The sequence below is a fragment of the Lissotriton helveticus genome, chromosome 3_1 (genome assembly GCF_964261635.1).
Source record: "Lissotriton helveticus chromosome 3_1, aLisHel1.1, whole genome shotgun sequence".
NCBI lineage: Eukaryota > Metazoa > Chordata > Amphibia > Caudata > Salamandridae > Lissotriton > Lissotriton helveticus.
Genome location: NC_136061.1, coordinates 151,936,296 through 151,951,858, shown reverse-complemented (window position 1 = coordinate 151,951,858; position 15,563 = coordinate 151,936,296). Strand labels below are relative to the sequence as shown.

Here is a 15,563-nt window from a genome sequence, read left to right as displayed (position 1 = left end):
GTTACACGGGCGACATTCAGAAGCGTGCATCCGCCATCCCCTTGGGCCCGCCGCCATTTTAATAGTTCTTGAAACTGAATCGGTTTTAGGAGATGTTAAAAAAGATCAACGGCTTCATAGCAGAGATTCCTGGGAGGCTTCTGTGGGATAGATTTCAGGGAGAAGGAAGTTAAGTAGTTTGGCAGAGAAGTTGTTATGGATAGCCGATGCCTGTGCTGAAGGCGCGTTCATTCTAATCGCGGGTGCTCTTTTAGAAGTGATCGCTTTCCATGGGAACGTGGCGTAGGATTCCACCCTCGCCACTGAATGTTATTGGCACCGAAGGGGAAGAATGAATGGCAGCCACTTGGACTTCTAGGAATACTTGCAACACACTGGCAGCAACACAGGAACCTTCCTTCGAAGGGGGTTTCCGGTAACATGAGTGCAGTAACCGGTCAGTCACAGGGCTGGACTAACACCTGGACAGACAACTTTTCATGCTGTCGGTCAGGCTCCAGGCAAAGTAGGCACCGGGCTATGGACCACACTCCTTTTAGGGTCCCCGCTGACAAAGGATCAAAGTTATATTGATTTGATCTTGAAAGAAAATTACAATCAAGCTTTCTTAAATATTGTTCCCAAAAGATAGAAAAAATGAATCAACTCAAAGAAACGAAAACTTTTACATTAAGGACTACAGAGAAAATACTGTATCAATCTAATGTACCCATTAACAACTTAAAGTACATAAACCAGGGACATCTGATTCACATAACAGTTTGTCTCTTAAAAGCTCCTCTTCTGGCAGCTGTCAGTTTGTGAAAAAAAATCCAGTGTATTCGGTATTAGGAGATAATTTGGGAAGGGGGCCCTGAAATATCCTCTGCCTGGGGCCTCCACAGGATTTAATCCGGCACTAGCTGCAGGTAATCGATTATTTGAAGTTCTGTCGAAGCTTTGGTAAACTTGTGCACACAATATAGCGTCTGTACACTGGGCATTATTGTGGCATAATCGACTGTTTCCAATTGCATGTCATCCGTATCATGACGATCCAAGCAAACCCCAATTGTCGTGATAACCAAGTTCCGTGTTGCAATATCAAGGAAATCTCACACATTAAACTGTTGGCTTCATGTACATGGCGGCCAATATCTAGGGTACATAACAAAAAGGTCCAGGAGGGGTTTCCCTTTAAGACCTGGTGGTTGTAGTTGGCTTGCTTGTTATCACCACAGAACTATAAGTATCTTATTTCAATATATATTGTTTGATTTGGACCAGGCCGTGTTAAATCTAGGCCGCGTTGGTAGCAGTGTGTTTCTGGATTTCCAAACACATTACTGCTCTCCAACCGCCTCCCTTCCAGGGTACTTGCAGTCTTGGAAAGTTGCCAGTTCCACGTTGGGCATTATTTACTCACTGTTAATTGCTCTTAATAGTAATTTTTGTATTTAATGTCGACCTCTAAGAATTGATGGTCATTATCAATGCCATTTAGAGTGCTTTGACCCAAAGTGAACGTGCCATTGGTTGTTGGGTCATTTTGGAGTTTTCCCAGCCTCCTCCTCTTTCCTAGGCCCCTAGGCAAAACAAGTGCCCTGGTATGGTGCATTCTTGGTATTATCCAATAATGCTGCATTGCACATCACTGCTGGCTGGGAGGTTCCAACATTAATCTACTGGGGCAGATCCAGGGCAGGTTTTTTAATATACATTATTGAAATCAGCATGAGCGCTTTAGGAACGGCCCACTCCAAGGGTGTGCACGTATAACCAGTCACTCTAACGATGTGCCCAATTAACCTGACATGCAAGGACCTCTTTGTGCTAGTTAGAACTGTGGTTTCAAATCCACATTGAGGTTGGTAATCAGACTGCTAATTACTTAGTGGATCATTCACATTGAAGAACACAAAGAACGGCACCTTGACTGGCCTCCAACTCTTTAGAAGTAGAAGGGAGGCCTTGGGTAGGTTTGAGGAATCCGGGTGGTGGCTGGTTTTTCAATGATGGGCCTGACGATGGCATGCTTGAGCTTGTGGCAGTTTAGCCTCTGACAACACACAAGCTGAGGAGTAATGTCCAGTAGTCCGATTTCACTCACTTTGCCGCTACAGTCATCATAGCTCGGAGATGATGACTTAAATCTAGGGAAAGATGTGGCCACGTCCAAGTCCAGCACTGGAATGAGCTCACAGATAGTGAGCTACCTGCAGCATCTGGGCATTCCTAGTGACTGGGTGGAGTGAGTGATGCATTTGCGGTCCCATTATACACTACTGTAATTACCATGCCTATCCAACGAGAATACTCACAGGCGGCCTTACTGAGATCATGACAACATGGAGGATGTTTACAAGCCAAGCTGAAGACCACAGCCAAGAAGCTCCTGGATACTCTAGGCTTCTACAGGCCAACCATGGTCATTGGTTCTATGAACACAAAGCAATGCATGAAGGGGATGACCACAGCGTCCTGCGGCAAGAGCCAGGGAGGCAGGATGGATGACCTGGTCCAAGGTGCCAGTTTCTATAGAAAGGTCAAGGAAAAGCAGCACTACTTCCATCTATGCTGTGCATCCGAGGTCAACTCGGATGGTACAAAAGGAAGCTCTGTCGTGTTCTTTGCTTTGAACTGAGGATATACATGAAATACTTCCCAGCTTTGACTGCTTGTACAACCAACTTCAAAAGTGAGGTAATCTCGCATCCCTGCAAACGAAGGAGCCGGATCAGCCGTTCATCCACATTGCCACCTTGTCCTGCACATGTAGCCATTTTCACCATGGTCAAAAATGAATAAGTAAAACTTATGTATTTCGGACTATGTGTTTTTATTTATGTAGTAGATGTTTTCTACAGCGCCTAGCTACTTCATTCTAATTGGTTATGCATATTACAGTCAGTTACGCATATTACAGCCTGTAGTGAGCCTTGACAATAGAGGAGGGCTTTACAACTGACTACTGACAGTATAGCAGGCATACCTGTTCATGTATACATATCCATTAATGCATAGTCGCAGGGTGCTATGGCCTCCTGTTGATCATCATCTCCAGGTATACGCCTGCTTTTTCAGTATATTTGCTCTTGTGCCTTCCCTAGCCCGGCTTGTGACCCCCACTTCCACGGCAAGTTAGTGAGTCTCTATTATTTCAGTGAATAAATATTTAGCAAGGTCACTCCTGAGCTCTTTGCTCCCCACCCTAGTCTCGTATTGTGATCTAGATTCCACAAAGTAATAGTTCACTGACACTTACATCTTGCACTGTGTTTATTGATTTTAAGAATTTGGCCTGATCCATCGTATCCTTGTTCAACCTCTTTATGTGGTTACATTCTTGAGACTTTGCCCACTGGACCAGTGACTGTGAATGATGCATGGTGTGGAAGGTTATGTGGCCTGTACTTTCATGCTGTATGTGGTAATGGTATGGTCTCTTAGTGATTATGGGCCATCAGTGCTTGTGTGGCCACACTATTATGAATTTTCTGGAGAGTGCATTGGCCTATCAGCGTGTATGTTTTTGCAGGGTTGTGTGGGATTTCTGATCCAAGGTCAACGGAGTGCCATACCTCAGTTAACGTATGTGGGTGCGTACACACTCACATACACGCTGCACCCTGCATGTGGAGTACAGTCGAGGCAGGTGGATATGTCTTGGTCAATGATGTAAGAGTGTTGTGTTTAGGTTAACGCATTTCCAACGGGTTCGCCTTTAGCACTGGGGTTGATGTTAAGCTAAGAGAGGGGAGTATGTGACTGTTCTAATCAGTGGGGTCGCTTCCAGGGCTGTGGAGGGTGCGATGAACGTTTGATGACATTTTGTGTTTCCTAGGCAGATTCAGTCTTTGTCATCTTCGAGGTTTGATTTGTTCTAAAAACGTGGTTGATTCCTCCTAAAAGAACCCATGGTAACCACTGTTCGTCACATGACCGTCTGGTGCGCAACATAGCTTCAAGCCGCATAGACTGCTAAGCTTCTGCCACCTCAACAACACATCAACATCAAAATATATTCAAACCGGGCCACACGCCAACAATACATTTTAAACACAATACCCAACACCAACAGGTCATATTAAAACACAATACCAGACACTGTCAGGTGGACAACATGGCTTTAAGCCATTTAGTTGACTAAGTATTTGCCACCTCAACGACACCTCCATACCCTCTGAATAAACCGTGTATTAACAATCCAGAAGAAGGTAACTTAAATTTACCACACCCCACATGCATAGCAGTGCATCAGCGCCAAACACCGTGAACAGCCAAAGAAGCTGAACAGCCGACAATCATACACCTAGCAGAATGAAACATACTCAGCAGCTTTATGAGCATAGATCTGCGTGTCATAGACCAAAGGTTTATGAACATAATTCTGCGGAATAATCCATATCTGGATCTAACTGGCCGGTAAACAAAATAATCAAATCTCTAAACAATACATTAGTCAATATGAATGCAGCCAGTCTCTATCCAGCATGACTCATCGCAAAACAATACGAAACACAACCAAATACAATTTAAATGCACTACTTTGACACAAGTCTTCAAGTGACTTAGAATTATAAAAGGTGCCACGCCTGCGAAATTACTGTGGAACCACACAAATGGTAGTAAAGTGCTACACAAATGTACATGACATAATAACCCCTAGAGTCATCCCACCCCAATTATTTACTATTGTTTTCAAGAGGAAATGTACTGCAATTACATAAGTTTAAAAAAAGTAGGACTATTGACGAAAAAAAGCATATCCAGGCAAAGTTTTAGCCTCCTTCATGTCCATGTACTTGTCGGAGTAACAACAAGCTTTTATCAAATACGAATAATTAATACCATACCAAATGTAAATGTCCAAGAATCCAGCTTCAGAAAGAGTAACCCTCTTGGAGGAAGAGCAGGAGAAAGGAATAACACCCCTCAAACAGCATGCTGTGTTCTGAACACAAGAATGGCCAGAATTAGAAGAGCTGAATAATTTAGTTGAAACTAGAAGATAGTGAGTGGCTCACGGAAAAGCGGTTTAATTTTCAACACCAATCGTCCTATTGACACCAGTCTTCCCGGGTGTTATAACACTTACTGGCGTATTTCATTTCTGAGACAGTTATTTATCAGAAGGGCTTGACAGACACATAGAAAGCTTAATCAAAACTGCTGAGTCATTTTTAATCTCCACCCAACCAGAATTCATTTCAAAACCATGAGCAAAGGGACTGTCACGCCACACATGTAGGATTTATTAAACAATACCTCTAGGTTCTCCAAGAGTGACAAGGGTCTCAAGGGGTGACACACATGTTCCATGGTGTTGGACTCTTCCCAGACTCCCAGAACAGCCTTAAAAGATAAATTAGCCTATATATGTTATTCCCGGTTGATAAGAGCAGTAAGAACGAATGCCCAAAAGCATACGCGGTTGGATCTCATTGGAAGGATTTAAACACCCATTTCCTGCTTATTTGTAGATGCATTTGTTTCTAAATACTGCGCACGAAACAACAGCACGGTTACACTGCATGTGCAGGTCAGCAGAGTGCAATATGCGATTTATTACAGTTGATTTTGGTAAGGGAGGGGCATCATGACCTAGAGGAATTGCCTCAATAGTCATGGCCACACCCACAATGATAATAAATAACAATAACCTGTCACACTCCAATTTGCAAATTTATTATGCTTTACTAGGCAAATGCTCTGACTAATGTATTCATCTGCTACACAAGCCATAGCAATTTTTTTTTTAGCTTTTGCTTCTTTATTTTTTTGCAGAAAACAACAGAACACAAAGACTCCCCTAATGCAGAAGGTATTTTCATTTTCTTTGTTATTTTCCATATGTTTCTAAAAATATATTTTTTTATTTTTCAGAATGTTCATTTGAAGGATAAGTAATTGAGCATGAGCTATAATGATAAAAGGCGGTTTTAGTGGGGAACTGTGCAGCAACAGGAAAGACAGGGCCTTGACAGAAGATCTCCTGGCCTGCAATTCTTCACACAATATTTGCATACTCAGAATCCTTTCCACAACTACAAACACTTATTTTTCATACTTATGATAAAAACATTAATTGATAGTATCAAGTATTTAAGAAAGCGTTCATCTTTTGATGCCCTATTGTTTTTTTGGGGAAGAACACAAAAGACTGCCCTAAAACTGAAGTAGTCTTAATTTTACATGTTTGCATCCATTGCTTATACTTTATAAATGGATACAATTGTAAAAATTAGGAATGCTTAAAGTAGAAGAGACAATAAAAGGGAATATACACGAAAGACAGATTTTATGGACAAAGCCATACAAAATATCATGGAATTCTTAGGTAGCACAGCAAATGTTTGCAAAGGCTAGACCGGTTCTTCTGTGGCTAGAAAGGTCTTGTCAGAACGTCTGTAGACCAGAAAACCTACACTTAATAATATCGTAATACTCGTAATCCTTATTGCAATCCCAAACATTCATTTTTCTGTCTCATGAAAAAATACATTGCTAATATTTTATATGTACTAGGAGGAGAATTGTGCATAAATGCTCTCCTAATAATAGAGTCCTAATTTATTTCTCTTGTTTCTTTTAGTGGGCATTGCCTTCTTTCCAAGATGATTCCTGCATACAGAAATAACACCGCCATTGGATGAATACAACGCAACTCATGCATCGCAATGGAAACACTTCCTAGACAACAGAATGATACACCATGCAGCCAACAGCATAAGAGGAGAGATGTATGTGCCTCTGGGCTCATATAAGACGTGATTGACAAAGTCTCAATGCAATGGCTGGAGGGGACTGACCTAAATAAGCAAATGCCTAAACAGGTTTGGCTCAAGACTCAGTCTCTGTGTATTGAAACAATGGGTTATGCAGACAACTACGTTGTCTAGGGAGACCTAAATATATTGTCAGAGTTTTCTTAAGTGCCTGAACCCAGAGAAGTTCTTCAAACACGGTCTTGTCTTTTTGGCCTAGGGCTTTGCCCATGTTCTTTAGCCAAGATGCATAGACTCACCAACGATGTGCACCATGCCTAAAGTTGAAAGAAAACATAATAACCATTGTCACCTGCATCATTTGCACTTGCCACGCATGTAACACGTGTACTTTTTTTGGTTCGTTACTGATTCGAGTTGGATTAGTAACTAAAAATAAAAAATATGCGCAAATCTGTTTTTTCTTTAAAAGTGGCCAGGGTCTAGAGGTAGATTGTTCCTTTTGTGCAGCACTGACTATACCGACTTAGCTCTACTAGCTGGACTACATTTGAACTGTCACCAGGAAGGCCTCCGAGCCTTACGCATGCCTCTGGCCGTTGCAGGTACACATCACCTATGCAATGTATGTTCTGTCTCTTTGTGCCGCCTCAATAAAAATGATTTAAACCTAAAAGTGACCAGGGTGAGGATGGGCGGACAAGGGAAGCAAGGGAGCTGATGCAACCCGGGGGTGGGGGGCATGTAAGCAACAAGGGTGAGAGTAAGAGGGACGTGAAAGCAACATGGTGATGGTGGTAAATATGGACAAGTAACACTGGAGGGTAGGGGAAAGTAACATGGAGGGCAAAGGGGGGCGAAAGAACAACATGGAGAGAGAAGGAGGTGTGGGTAGGAAATGGGGACAAGAGCAGGGGTGAGCTCAGCATGAAGGGGAACCCGCTCAGGCAATAGAGAGCAACACATGTGCAGGGTTGAGAAGTACATGAGGGAGACATCTCAAAAACACACGCACCCTCATGGTATGCTTAAAACAAAAGAAAACAGCGTTTGAAAAGCAAGCAGTGGAAGCAGAGATGCCAGCCAATCAAAGAGATGATAAACATGCAATAGCCCATGGGAGGGACAACCACAGGATTGACAAGCTGGGACATGAATAAGAAGCAAGGAAATGAGAGTGACAGGAAAGTTAGCCAATGATCAGCAATGGGCAGGCTCTAAGCCCCATCTATGTTCATAGTAAGCCACAATATGCCTCAAAACAGATAGAACATGTATGGTCTAGTAGGCTTGATTAAAAAAAGTCACCTACAAGAAGATATTCCATTTATGGCTTTAACTTGCAGTGAAGGAAGGGCTCTCTAGGTACACTGAATTTCAAGGTTGTCTAAACGATTTTACACGAGATTAGACAATATTTGTTTAATGTGCTGTCATCAGAAGCACAATCATAGTATAATATATGTGCTCTATCTGGGAGTCACTAAGGCGGTTACCCGCCGCCTTCAAATGGTCCAAAATGCTGCGGCGCGTCTACTCTGTGGCTGCAAGAGGAATGAACCCATGACATGACATCTTAGGGAACTCCACTGGCTCCGACTGGAGAATCGTGTGAAGTTTAAAGCTTTATGCTACATGCATAAAATAAAAGCTGGCACGGCACCAAGATATCTTCAAGACTTGGTGTCAACATATTCCCCTGCCCGCACATTGAGATCATCAACCCAAGAACTTTTTTGTGTGCCCAAGGTTAAATTTGTCAGGATGGGCGGGAGGTCCTTTGCCTCTATGGGTCCTAGACTCTGGAACTCCCTCCCTCTGGTCATTCGTGCAGAACGCTGTCTTAACCGTTTCCGAAGGGCAGTAAAGACCTGGTTATTTAACCAGTAATCTCTCCTTTTCCCCTACGCTAGGATAGCCTTCATTTGAGCGCTGGGAAACCCTTTTTGGGTAGCTGTCGCGCTTTACAAACTGAAAAGAAAAAAAAAAAAATAATAATTTAATTATTAATCATTTATACTGACCACAATACAAATCGAGTTGCCTCTTATTATTTGAAATGATATACTACTGTATTATGTAAATATTAGATGTCATTAGTACCAAACCACATAGTGGTCACGTTACTGATCTCAGAAGACGCGATGTATGAGCCAGCCTTATTGGGTTCAAACTAGGGGCCAGCAGATCACTCACAAACATTGGCATGCACTCAGCCTTCAAAGCTAAATCTGCTGCAGAATACCATGAACACCTCCAAGATGTAATTCAGAAACATAGAAGCTCCAAAAAGAAGGCATTAAATGCAGAAGTATACAATAGTTTGAAAACTAATAGCAAGAGGCAATACCTCAAAGGGTAGGCTGGGTTTACTGCTGCAGCTCTCACATGTAGACACATTTACAACCGGGCTTGCATTGTCCAGAAGCAAGCAAGATTGCGACAAAAAGGGACAAAGCCAGCAAATCCCATTACCAACAAACTGCAATTAATGTCTAGTGTAGTTGTAAAGAAGCTGTTCCCTGCAGCCAAAGCTTCATCACCCCATTTCCTGCTGACAGAGCCTGCTGCACAAAGTTACTTTTGCTAGAACAGATTGGTGCTTCTCTCTTGTTTATTGTGCACAGTTTACCGACAAGTATTTTTCCTTTTTTATCACACTGGACTTTAACTATAGCAGTGGGGTGAGCACTCTATTTATAGCAGTGGGGCGATTCAGGTGGCTATTTGGGTTGAATGGGCCCATTGTTGGCCCTTGAGGGCCACAGCCATGGAAGAATTTCAGGATCATAAATGCTGGTGTAAAAGACTCTCACTTCGATCTATTGTAAATTAAACTCAATTGATACTGCAGCAGGAACCCACAGCACCTCGAGACCCGCACATGGACTTGATCCATGTGGATCCATTTAACACCAGTGGCGGCTCCTCCGTTAAGGCGGAGGAGCGTCACCCCACTGCTTTTAGCAGTGGGAAAAAAGGGAAAATAAAATGATAATAACCCGTTATTATCATTTTATTTGTTCCTGCTGCTGCAGCTTTTCAGTCGGGGAGGGCTGCTCTGCTCTCAGAGTGGGGGGAGGAGTGGTTGGCACTTGGTAAGTGCGCATGACTGTATGGCCGGCCCCTTCGGGCTTGCCACACAGTCATGAACACTTTGCATGTCCTCAACCCAGGCAGCATTAAAGCCTGGGTGGAGAGCATGCTCAGGCTCCGATTCCCTGGCCGAGTGCCGATCCACGGTACTGCCTGGGTGCTTCCTGTTCCGACCGCAGTGGAGGGACAATGAGGAGAGACGTGGAGAGGATGTATGTTTTTTTTCTCTTTACCCCCTTTCACCCAACCCGCCACCCCAATGCATGTCAGCCACCACTGTGTAACACTTCTGATTTTGATAATCGCATAATGCTTCTTTTATTAACTCTGATCATTGGGGAAATATAGGCCATCATAACAGCAGATATAGCTCGCCTTCACTTCTAATGCAATAATTTGTCTCATCAGGACACTGTCTCAAAGTGGTCTGAAATCCCACAAATACTATACGTTTCCTAACTCTGGTAATATTATTAGTGCAACCTAAAGAAAACCACAAACAACCATTGGAAATGCAATAGGTCTCACAGTTGTTGGAGTTGGAGCAATTGGCAATGTTTATTACTTATGGAACAGGTCTTGTATTTGTTGGAACTACTGGTATTGTAAATACCAATATTTTTTACTTACGTGTCATGGAGTTTATGCATGTGGTGTGTTGTGTTATTATGTGGATTGGGTTGGATAAGTTAGTTGTGTAATTGTGTGGTGTGGAGTGGATTTGTGTATTGGAATTATGTGGCATGGCGTGCTGTGGAATTAAGTGTGCAATAATTATGTGGTATTGAGTGTACTGTAATTATGTAGAGGGGGGATTCTGTGTTTTGGAGTGTAATTATGTGGAATGGTATTTTGTGTTGTGGAGTGGTATGAGGTGGAGTTCAATGATGTGGCATGCTGTTGAGGCTGCCTTCCATGGTACACAAACGCCTATAAATAATACTTTTAAAATGACATAATACATGATTTAAGTGGCCAAACATTAATGAATTTGGTAAGGACATGCTGTCCCCACCTTAAAACAAAGAACTCTGTTGTGTGTAGAACTTTGTACAGCATGCTCATTACTTGGCGATTCAGGTAGTGTCGCTGGAAAGGAAGCTCACTGTATCAGCTCAGCACTTAAAAATCACCATGGCGCTAGGCTAAATCATCATGTAATCTGCAGTCACAAGACCAGTCCGTATGAGTGAGAGGCTGCTTTGGGCAATAGAGCTAAGATCTCTGATCGGTTGGCACACCGGGGTCAACACTTTTAGACCAGCAAGTGGTACATGGCTCTGTGGTATTCTAAAGATAAAACATGGGGCCCTGTACTCCATGCTTTGGTTGACTAGATGCTCATTGAGTGACACTAGACGGGGTGTGATGCGGATAAAGATGCCACTGCTCTTTTCAAGAGAACATCAGTGAAGATCGGGGCAGTCCGACTGTCGCAGCAGAAGGGGCAGGATGATAGAGACCAATGGCAGGCAGTAAAGCAATGCCCTACTAATGCTGTTTATAGGAGTTATAGGTGCAGTTCTATGCACTGGCCTATACCAAGCTCTGCATTGTACGTGATGGCAGGGAATGGTTGGTAAACCGCAAGTCTGAAGGTTGTAGAATGGGTCCCATGGCGCCAAGATGTAGTAAGTTGTGCTCCGACATATTTAGACTCATCCTCCTGCTCTCCAGCCACTGGTGGTCATGTGTAAAGGGGTGAATGACCAGGACAAAAATAAAAATTCAAATACAAAAATAACTACGCTACAATATATCACTCATGAAAAGGAACTACATTTCGTACCGTCTTGTCTGTCAACTGCACAGCACCTACTGCTGTTTTTGGTGTTACTTCTAATTTCCCCATACATCATGCTGTGGGATTTCTTTGAATTTACAGCTGCCAGAATGCAAACGTGTCACTGGACCACTGATTATGATGGGGCATAGTTAAATCTTTTAAAGCAGAGACTTTCAATGAAATAGTACCATAAACGTTTTATTAAGTACTTCTGATGACAGTCAGCCCAATGCACTCTGAAAAACAGCGCATAAGTTATTGTAAATGCAATCACGACTCGGGGTGCAGCATTATAACAATGTTTATGGATGAAAAATACTGTCAATATGTGTCCACCTTATGACGGCGGACTCTCACTTCTATGAAGCAAAACGAACACTCCAACCTGTTCCTTCCTCTCTGAGCAAATGAACGAACCACTCTCACATTTTCTTGTCCTCAAGGCGCTTATGTTAGGTTCATTCTCGGGGCTTTCTTGGAGCAGCTCTTGGCAAATTAAAACTGCATTTATAGAAAAAGAGATTGAATGATCTATATTATATTTTGGATGCTTGAGGGGGGATTACATCTGTCATTTCTGCAGGTTGAGTAGGCATGAGGAGTAACAAGCATAAGCGAACCACATTTGTATTGCTGCACGGCATAAGTACGCTTGATGAAAACACGCACCACCCAGCACTCGCGCAAAGAAAAGACTTGCACACTATTGACAAAGCAAAGCAGCTGAAACCCGTGAGAGTATGGACTGGTCTAGGTTATAGAATCTTCCTTCGAAACCACCTAAATCGCACCCAACACTAAATGGGAACAAGAATTTACAATGCAACGGTCTCGCCTTTGCAAAAGTTAGAGCTATTGGCATTGTAAAATACAACATTTTTATTTATGTGTTGGTTTTGAAAACAGATAAATGAATGGCATTGCCATTTACAATGCCAATAGCTTAATCTGTCACAAATGCGAGACCTACTGCATTTGCACCCACACACACACACAGAGCCGCACACACGCACACACACAAACGCACACACACAGAGCCACACACACACACACAGAGCCACACACAGCCACACACATACACACAAACAGCCACACACACACACAGCCACACACACAGAGCCACAAACGATTTTAACCTGTTTTTTCTTATGAAAAGTTTTCTAAAATCGCTTTTAAAAATATAATCTAATATCTTTTTTATGTAATTGTATTTGTTGACCTTAGTTGGAGGTCTGAATCAAATAAAATTATTATTGATTGATTGATGCCACTATGTCCATCGAGGGATCAAGGAGAAAATTAAGGGGTGGGGTGCGGGTTTGAAACACCAATGTGCCTTGCCATGTGTCGCTATGCCACGCCTAGTGTCTGCACAGCGCACCCCTGTTGTCGGGTACACCTTGTCACAGGGTCGGGTAGGTACATAGAAATGAGCCTGCCAGTGTAAATGGGATTTAGGCCATGTGTGAATGCTCTGTGTTTTTTTTTATTTGCATGTTTTGTGCCTTTCCCTCACTATCCTCTCGGCACTATAAGCAGGAAGGGTGAGTACAACAACCGGATGAGATCTTTAAACCCTTCCTGAAGTTTAAGAAATTGTAGTGTTGCATAAAACAAAGACAGAAATTAATTGAGAAAAAAATGTATGTTAAAGTGACCTTAATTAGGTAAGGAAAAAAGATCGTAGCTGAAAGAGACCAACTGGTTTAGGTTGTGGAGCTTGTAGGCACCATAGGAGCTATGTTCTCTGCCAGTCCCATCAGCCCGGCGGCTGCCCTTGTCCAGCCACATCATTCTGCGAGCCTAGAGTGTGCGAGAAGCGATGCTGTGGCACTAGGAGAAGCAGGTCTCGGTGGCCCTGGGTATGAGGTGTGCGCGCGCTGCTTCCCTGCATCGTCTTCTGCAATAATGTCTCGGTTCAACGCTACCTTACTCCTTACCACCTGTACTGCAGTGCCTTGTCCTGAAGAGGGCAGTCGTGCATCGCAGTACATTTCAACCGCACAGCTGCATTCAGGCAATGTAGAGTGACTCTTTAAAACTTCAGTTTCACCGATTAGAACTTCTTCAAGACGGCTCCGGCCCGACGCCCAGTTAAACTGTGAAAGTGGTGTATGTAGGTACGTACATAATGGCTAAGAGAAGATTCTGTCAGTTCAACCCATATTTCCGGTTAGACGTTGTACAATTCAACCACTGGATGAATGTTTCTCTCAGTTTTTTTACAGTTATCGGCACATGGCGAATGCGTAATTATTTCGTGACCTAATAGTACATTATATTCAATAAGTACAGGTTGTTCAGTCTGACACGATATATGCATACAATATCAAAATTTATTCTTGAATAAAGAAGATAAAGTGTACGGAACGGCGGGGACTGACTCTGTTAATGCTCAGATCACCGCCACCCCGCTCTAATCAGCCGAGGGAGGGCAGCAGCTCTGGGGGTGGCCCTTTAATGGCAGCCAAGAGCAGGAAAGAGTGTCTGACTACCCGCGGGTCCTGAGTGAGGCGCACAGGAGTCGCATCACTTCTCGGCTGCCGGAACACAGCTGAAAATGCGTCAGAGGTGAGGATGGGACACAGAGGGCGGTGGGTACGGGGAAGGGCGGGGGCTGTGTTCAGAAGGGAGAGTGTGTTAACAAGAACAGGGTTGGATTCACTGATGTCACTGGGGAAGAGGCCGAAAATGCTAGGAGTAAGCAAACCAGACTATTTCCCTTTGATTATACATTAATTATATACATCAAACAATCAAATCTGTGTGCGATTGAGTTAGCCTATATTTTAACAATTAATTAATATTTAGCACGTTGCCTAATATTTATATGGATAGACTTGCATCTTTGACATACAAAACAAAGAAAGGATACGAGTCGCTAAGCCCCGTCCTTTTCAGACTGGGCGTCCGGACTTCCTGCTGACTTAAAAGGTACTTATCTTCTTTATGGGGCCATCTGGACCCATAAAGAAGTTAAGAAACCTTTTACTTCAGCAGCAAGTCAAGGAACCCAATCTGAAAAGGACGGGTCTAAAAGAGAAATAAGAACGTCACTAGGACCTCTTCTCCAAAGGCTGGCCACCGTTTAGGAGGCCAGCCAATGGAGAAGAGGGGCGGAGCTTAACCCTCGCTAGTGAAGTTCTCCTTAAAACATAACATCTCGCGATCCCAACTGCGCATGTGCGCAGTACGCCACGCGAGACCTAAAAAGGGTTTCCAGTATCTTAGCCAGTGATAGCCTCCAAGTAAATAATGAGCCCTGCATTGTGTTTCTTCAGCAAATATCACCCTGGGAGGGAGGGGGTGCGAGCGAGGAGTAAACAGATGGCCAGAGATGGCCAACAAAAAGCCACGCAAAGAAACTCCCTTTGAAAACAAGCAGAGGTATAGGCAGGACGGTAGCAATGATGGGATGGAGGGGGTACGAGCAACGAGGCAACAGATGGCCAGAGCCGGACAACCAGGAGACATCACCAAGAAACAATTGGTGATGTCTCCTGGGAGGGCACCAAGCACCCAAAGGCGGGACAGGTTTATACTATTGACCAACCAGAGTATTGGAATTTCGAAAAGCAGGCTAACCAACCAACCAGAAGCGCTGGGTGTGTTGAAATCCCATACAGAATTCCTGACAGAGCAGCGCATGCGCTGCTCAGGCTCAACCTAAAAAGGGAGAACAGTCTTTCCACACTCACTCAGTGTTATATACCATTCAGGGACCATGGTAGTACCAGTCATGATAAAGCGCAGAGAAACCTTCTTGTGTGCAGTTTTCCTGTCCTATATATTGCAGTCATGAATTTGTGGGGTGTCGCTCGTCTTCTACTTCCCACCCACCACCAGGACAGCCAGGCGATACTGACCAAACCTGACGGCCCTGTTTCAAACTGTGATGGGAAGAAGTGCAGTTAGAATTCTGGTGGTGCCTCTACAAGGGCCGCAGGACCAGCACCACCAACGTGGAAGTACTG

The 15,563-nt window shown here is 43.5% G+C and overlaps 1 protein-coding gene and 1 long non-coding RNA gene across 2 annotated transcripts in view; one reads left to right on the top strand and one right to left on the bottom strand.

The window, feature by feature from the left end:
* LOC144822202 (uncharacterized) overlaps window positions 1-7,351 on the top strand; it is a 93,093-nt gene extending 85,742 nt beyond the window's left edge. The window contains exons 2-3 of the long non-coding RNA XR_013608578.1: window positions 5,767-5,803; window positions 6,575-7,351. This is a non-coding gene — a long non-coding RNA (uncharacterized LOC144822202). The remainder of the gene's footprint in view (window positions 1-5,766; window positions 5,804-6,574) is intronic.
* Window positions 1-15,563, bottom strand: part of CASTOR2 (cytosolic arginine sensor for mTORC1 subunit 2) — a 422,141-nt gene that overhangs the window by 339,595 nt on the left and 66,983 nt on the right. The gene's annotated exons all lie outside the window — the stretch shown is intronic.